This window comes from Gallus gallus, chromosome 15 (assembly GCF_016699485.2).
Source record: "Gallus gallus isolate bGalGal1 chromosome 15, bGalGal1.mat.broiler.GRCg7b, whole genome shotgun sequence".
NCBI classification, from domain to species: domain Eukaryota; kingdom Metazoa; phylum Chordata; class Aves; order Galliformes; family Phasianidae; genus Gallus; species Gallus gallus.
In genome coordinates, this window is record NC_052546.1 from 8,843,246 (window position 1) to 8,849,955 (window position 6,710).

The 6,710-nt window shown below is 45.3% G+C and overlaps 1 protein-coding gene across 2 annotated transcripts in view; it reads right to left on the bottom strand.

The window, feature by feature from the left end:
- SLC5A1 (solute carrier family 5 member 1) overlaps positions 1-5,293 on the bottom strand; it is a 75,083-nt gene extending 69,790 nt beyond the window's left edge. For both annotated transcript variants that reach the window (XM_046901087.1, XM_046901086.1), the window contains exons 1-2: positions 5,222-5,293; positions 1,859-1,946 (exon numbers count right to left, since the gene is read on the bottom strand). The gene's annotated coding sequence lies outside the window, so the exon portion shown is untranslated. The remainder of the gene's footprint in view (positions 1-1,858; positions 1,947-5,221) is intronic.
- Positions 5,294-6,710: the final 1,417 nt, after the last annotated feature.

Sequence of the window (6,710 nt, forward strand, 5' to 3'; positions counted from 1 at the left end):
TTTCTCACCATGGAAGAGCTCCTTCGGGCAGGTGTACAGAGGCACAGGACTGTGGGAAGGGAGGGAATGTCAGTGGTGAGCGCTGTGTGTGAAGGGACAAAGTCTTTGTCCCCTTCTAATAGTAGAGTAATCCACCTGTACAAGGTGTGGGTGTAACAACAGCAAGCACAATCTGTGCGCAGTTCTGAATTCCAAGAGCAATTCCTCCCTTCTTTTTGCCCAAGGCACCGGCTCTGTATAAAAATAAGTAAACAGTGCAGGGCAAAACCAGCATAAAGTAACTAATGAAGATGGGAATGATCACTTAGACAAGGGAGTTCTGTTCAGGAAGGGAAAGAAATGTCTCCAAAATGAGTTAGCTGGTTTTTGTTTTACTCTCATTTTGATATGTGACGTGACCCACAAAGATCAAACTCAAAGTTGTGTGTGGTACAGGGTGTGTACATCTGCACCTCTGTGGTTCAGACACAGGAAATAAACATCTGCACAACCCCAGAGCAAGTCTACAGGAAATTTATCCTACAAGACACAGGGCACCCAGGAAGCCTATCAAATGCTGTAAAATCATTTACCTGTTCAGGGTCTTCATTTTCCTACAGCACACATTAAAAAACATGCAAAAGCTGCTCTTCTGAATTCCTGAACTAGCTAATTATTACAAAGATTTGAAGATGTCACCTTTCGACATCTGCAGACATCACACGGTATCTTGTTCTCCAGCCCATATTGCACTGAGTGTCATGTTTCTGTACAATCACAAAATCAGTGCATAAATCCAAAATAGCAAGAGCTCTAGCTACAGAGGCTGCATACTCGGGAAATCTTAGAAAAGGCTCATTCATTATTAATGCCCAAAGCTTTCCTCCTCATCTGGCTCCCATTATGGCTGGTAAAAAGGCCACTTTCCAAGATACAGATCTTTATATTGATGCTTTCAAAGGCTCAAAAGAGGTTCTGTTACTGCCCTCAGAGCTGCAGCCACTTCCCATAATGAGGCCAGCAGATACAGTCTCCTGCTTTTCAAATTCTCTTTCAAAAAAGGTTTTCTCCAGCAGCTTACATTGCAAGAGAAATGGAAATACATGCTAACTCATTGGTTGAAGCAAAAAAATACACTTGAAGCCAGAAAATAAAACTTGACAAACAGCTCTACAGTTTAGATAGGGCTTTCTTGGGTCCTATTTTTAAGTAACATTTCAGTCATGGATGTGTTCCCATCCCCTTGAAAGCAGTAAATTTCTGGGTTTAATTCACTACCTCCTTAAAAGCCAAAGAAAGCATACAGACTGAGTTCAGATCGTGGAAGGGAAGTCAATTCTTTTATCATTTCCTATAATACCACTGCTCTGTAAACTACTCTCGGCCATCTCAGAGCACTGCAAAATCTCCTCAGCAACACCAAGCTTGGAAATGAAAAATGACATGAAAGATTTGAACAGGTTTCAGAGAGCTGAGTTAAATTCCCCAGAACCTTTCAGAAGGGGAGGGCCCTCAAGCAGCCACCTTAGTGTCATCTTCTTTTCATAGTGCTAGGTGAACCCTCTGCTGCTCAAAATGTAAATGATTCTTTGGATCTACACAGGCCATTGTTCCAGTGATATTTTTTAGTAAAATCAGATATGCAGTAAAATCTGATAAGCGATCCGAGGAGCAAAACCAACAAAAACCTATCCTCCTAGCATCTGCTCAATGCTACCTTGAGAATGCCAAGCTTACAGTGAACTGGATTCCGGAGATATGCTTTGAGATGTGTCACACAACATACAGTGTGAGATTTCACATCTCCTGTGAGAGTGCTACAGCTGGATGGCATGTGTGTCTGAGCTCCCTTCTAGGAACATTAGGCGTGTTCTCTTACCTGGCTCTGTTCCAGGGCTTGGCTTTCTTCTATGCAGGGTGCAGAAACAGGTGGGCACTGAGGACTGCCAACCGCAGTCTGTCTGGAACTGGAAAATGTGATGATTTTCAAATGCATTTGTATTTATGCCATTTACTGTAGTCTTGCAGCAGGACAAGAGGGGCTGCTGAGAGTTCTGTTGACTGCAAACCTTTGTCATTTATTCAAATTGTTAAGGGCTGAAAAAACAGATTCTACATAGGGAGGACTAGCCTAACCAGGAGCAGTAGACAGGACTATATCTCCATTTGCAGCTTGCCTTATGCCCCCAGAACACTCTCCATAAACAAAGAGATGTCTACCAAGATGTCTCTCTCTTGGAGCATATTTTGAAAACAGAGCTCTTCACAGTCAAAACACACAAAGGTAGCTTTAAACACAGCCACAACATTAGCTGCAATTCTACTACAGCCTTTCAAGGCTGTCAGACAAAGTCTGGGGATGTGGCTTCCCCATCCAACCTCTGTGGGGGCTCCTCCAACATCTGGAAAAAGGTCACAGCACACAGGCACCAGGCCAGGCAGGAGACACGGGGTACTCCATGATGGGGTGCCCTCTCCATTCATCACCAGAAGTATCCGTACTCCAACAACACTGCCCATACCACTGCCAGACCAAAGGTGTCAGCTAACAGAAGTTAGGAAAGAAGCGAAAGAAAGGATTATTTCTTGTCAAGTTGCCCTTCCTTGGAACTCCCTCCTGGGTTTCAGCAGTCAGCCTTGGGACTGCTCTGCTGGAGTGTTCATTTTGCTCATTTTCATCATGTTGCAATTACATTTACTAATAACTAATGGGCTCAGCCCTACCCTCATCAATTTGTCCCATTCTTTTTTATTGCTCACTTAGATTTTAACGTGCACAACACCCTTAGCAACAAATCCTATGGCTTAATTATACCAAAAAGTGCTAAAAAGTAGCCTGTTTTAGCAGATTAGAGACTTGCTGCCTGCCAGTGTCATAGGCACATGGCTATCCAAGGGAAGGGCCTAATGGCAGGAGGATTCCTACTGCTCTGAGCTGGCATCCCAAAAGCACAGGAAGGAGCGGTAAGCTGCAATCAACATGCTGGCACCAGTATTTTCTAAATCAATATGCTGGCTCATAAATGCAGTTTGTCTTGCTCCACGGAGTTCAGCGTGCTTTTCTGCTTGAAATGTGAGGCACAAGAGAGCTATATTCTTCATGAAGCATTAGCTGGGCTACATTCCACCTGTCCCAACCAGGAGAGTGAAGGAGATACACCACCACTCTCTGTGAAGGCAGGCATCTGCTGGGTGTCCCACAGGGACTTCCAGTCCAGTAGCTGGATCAAAGTCTCCCATCAGGCAGCAGGAGCAGATGGAGACAGTCAGCTCCCAGCCCAGCTCCCTCTCACACTCCCACCTCACAGCCCTGTAGAGCATAAGAGGTTTGGATGCAGCCCAAGTGCGTAGGACTGACTGTAAAAAGACCATAAAAGAAATAAACTGAAATTGGTTTAATAAGCTTTCAGGCCAAGTCCTTTCCAGGTGAGCACTTTTAAAATGAGACGAGCAGATTAAGGTTCCTTTGGCTGACTTCTAGCTCTACCCCTGCACTTAAGAAGCAGACAGACAGGCACTGGCAAGGCAGTAACAGTGACATTAGATGTCTACTCCAGGAGCGTGACCTTGGATAAATATTTCCTTCTCTGCGTTTTACTTTTATCTTCAGAGCAGGGATAGTTTCTCTGCCCCGTCTTTCTAGGGTAACAGTACTCCTCTGCCTCTGTTTCTCAGTTTAATCTGTTGACTTCTTCCTAAGTCCCCAGATGAGAGATGCTCATCACATCATTATTGCTCAAGATAACTGAGGTGACACCATAGTTCTAACAGGGCCCTGCCTGCTAACCAAGGTGATCAGAGATCTCACCCAAGACTTCCCACCCAACGTCTCCCGGCTCTCTAGAGAGAGACTGCAAAAAGGCCTGAATGAAATTGCAGCCTACGGCTCAATCACTTCTGAAGAGACTGATGGTCGATAGCATTCATGGTATTATGAGGAGTTCAGAGGTTGGGGGCATATGGACCAGGCCACCAAGGTAAACAGGCATTACCAGGAGTTCAGATAGCTGTATCCTCACTGGAAGGTGGCTATGAAGCAGCAGGTTGTGCCCCTGCCAGGATAAAGGCTGTGTGAATTCCTGGCACAGCTGACATACCCAACAAGGAGACATTCACCATAGGTTTCTTCTAGTGATGGAACGTATTTTAAAAATAAACATGAACTCACTCTAGAGTCAGAACATGCAATTTTAAATCTAGCCAAAATATTGCCAGCAATTCCGTACTCATCTTTCATGACCCTCAGCCGCAGTTCAGAACTGCCAATCCCAAAACACAGACTGTTTTAGATTAAGTACAGGCCCTACCAACCTAGTGTGCAGGGTCAGCTCTCACTATGATATGCATAAGTTATGATTTCCAGTCAAAAAGAAAACCAGGCAAGTGGCTTAGGAACCAGATCTGATTTAGAGAGGGCTACGTATCTTCTCTGATGATGCTGGCCCTGAATCTCCTTTATACCAACCACACTGTAAAACACACACAAACGCTTATACAGTATGTCCCATTTTCAGTGCACAGATAAAAATATCTGCAGAATCTGATGAGGACAAGCAGAAAGCCAGGCCCTGGAACAAGATGCATTACCACACCTTCTGCAACTCTCTTCAACAGAGAAATCAGGACAATGCTTTTGAGGAGCCCTGTGCTTTCCACTCCCTTTACCCGTGGGAAGGAATAGCTTCCAGGGTCCCTAGCTGTCCTTCTCTAAGGACAAAGCTTTCAGCATCTAAATCTGACTGCCGAATGATTCTTCCTGAACTGGCCTCAATATAACCACCCTGAGGGACACTGTTCAAGGGAGCTGTGACACCTGCTGAAATAAATGTTACTATTAAATGCAATTACAGATAACACGACTTCAACCTCTGGCCCAGCTAGTCTTCCCCTCCCCGCTGCACATTCACCAGGGGCTGCGTGAACAGCAGCTACAGCAGTCTGTCGACCTAAAGCAAAAGCAGGTGTTATGCATCCTATCAAGGCTATTCTAAAGAAAAGAGACAAGAAAAAATACGTCAAAAATGCTGAACAAGGCTGGATAGGAAGCAGAGAGAAAGCAGAAGTGAGAAAGTGTTGAAAATGAGCACTATGCATCCAACCTCTGCTCAGTTAGCACTTGTCTTATTAACTTATAAAGGTTTTAAAAGCCAGAAGCCTGTCAAGCAGCAAGGTGAGCACAGACAGCACCTGAAGGGTGACTGAAAACCCCTCAGGGCAATAATTTTGGTGCAGTTTTACTAACCTTCTGTTACTGGGATCCACATGGAGGCTGTGGTGCTAGAAGGGACCTGCCACGTGGCTACATGTTCAACTGGGCAAGTAAGGGACCTGCAAAGCTGGGCAACAACACTGCTTGCTGCTTCTCTGGTGTACAGGATGTCAGAGTTGAAGTGGGTTCCTGGTTCCATCACAGTCGTGGTGACAAAAACTACAGGTTGTTCAGTGATGTGAGGGGTCAGCAAAGCCTGGCTTGTCCTCACTTCATACAGTGCACTGATCTGAGTAAAGCTGTAGTAAGTCAGTCAGACATACTACTCTGCTGAAGAGGGGGATCCCCCTGCCTAAACCTGTCCTCAGCAGGTGGCAGATGAACGACTAGATGTGCCAGTTTCCTGAAGCTGGGCATGGACCGTTCTGATCTGTGGAGCCAAGGCTCCCTAAGTGATATCCCCGGGGAACTGAAATGCAAGACAGTTCCATGCATAAGCTTAAGGGTTGCTTCATCTCTGAACTGTTACTGCAAAGACGTTTCCATACATCACCTGGATTCCAGCATCTTCAAATGCATTCCTTCAAGAGACTTATCCAGGTCTGCAGCTGAATGCTCACACCCTGGATCACAAGGCACGAGGGCTGTCTCCACCTGCTCAGAGCTGATGCTTATAGAAGGGCCACCTGAATGATGCAAACCAGGCAGGCAAAGGAACATCAACAGTTACTCCAAAAAGCAATTCAACAACAGTCTGTTTTGCCAAATGCAGCAAGACCCTCATTTTACACCATGACTGAAGTTTGGTCAAGGTTCTGTGAAGGAGCACAACAAGAATGGGTTTTACAGGAATGGACTGGAGCTGAGAATGACATATCTATCTGCATTATGGTAATCCTCTTCACATTTTAAGGAGAAGGTTTATGAGCTATTATTGTGCTCCTTTAAACCATCAGTATTTGCTGCCTTTGAAAGGCACTCTGCATCCAATCCATCACTGGGAAGGCTATGAGAAAGACAGAAGCAATGTGAAAATGGCCAGGTGGAAGGCAAAGTGCTATGGTAGGGATGCACTGGATCCCTGCTGTATGTCAAAAGAAACAGATGCCAACTTTTTCACTACATGAACACTGGCATCTTTCACCCTCTTCAAAAGAGGATAGAAAATGCTGCTAACAGTGGTGATCACTGAGACCAGAGATGAAATAGCAAGTTGTGACCCCCAAAACAGAGAGCTAAAACCTACTGCCTGTCATATATTGGCTTCCATTTTGTGCCCTTCTGACACTGGAATCTCTTTTCACCTATCCCAGCACAAGCCTTTCAGTATTTGCTCCTTCTGTAGAAGGGACAGCCTCTAGCCAAGGATGAGGAACTCCACTGACACAGAGTCCTCCGGCACCCACTCTCTTCCCTTCTATCCTTCTCTTCCCTGAGGAGGTTTTGAGCTTTCTGGACCACATTCCAAGCCCATCAGCAAGAGACAAACCTGCAGTTTGTGGAATGTAGGCTCCTCTATATC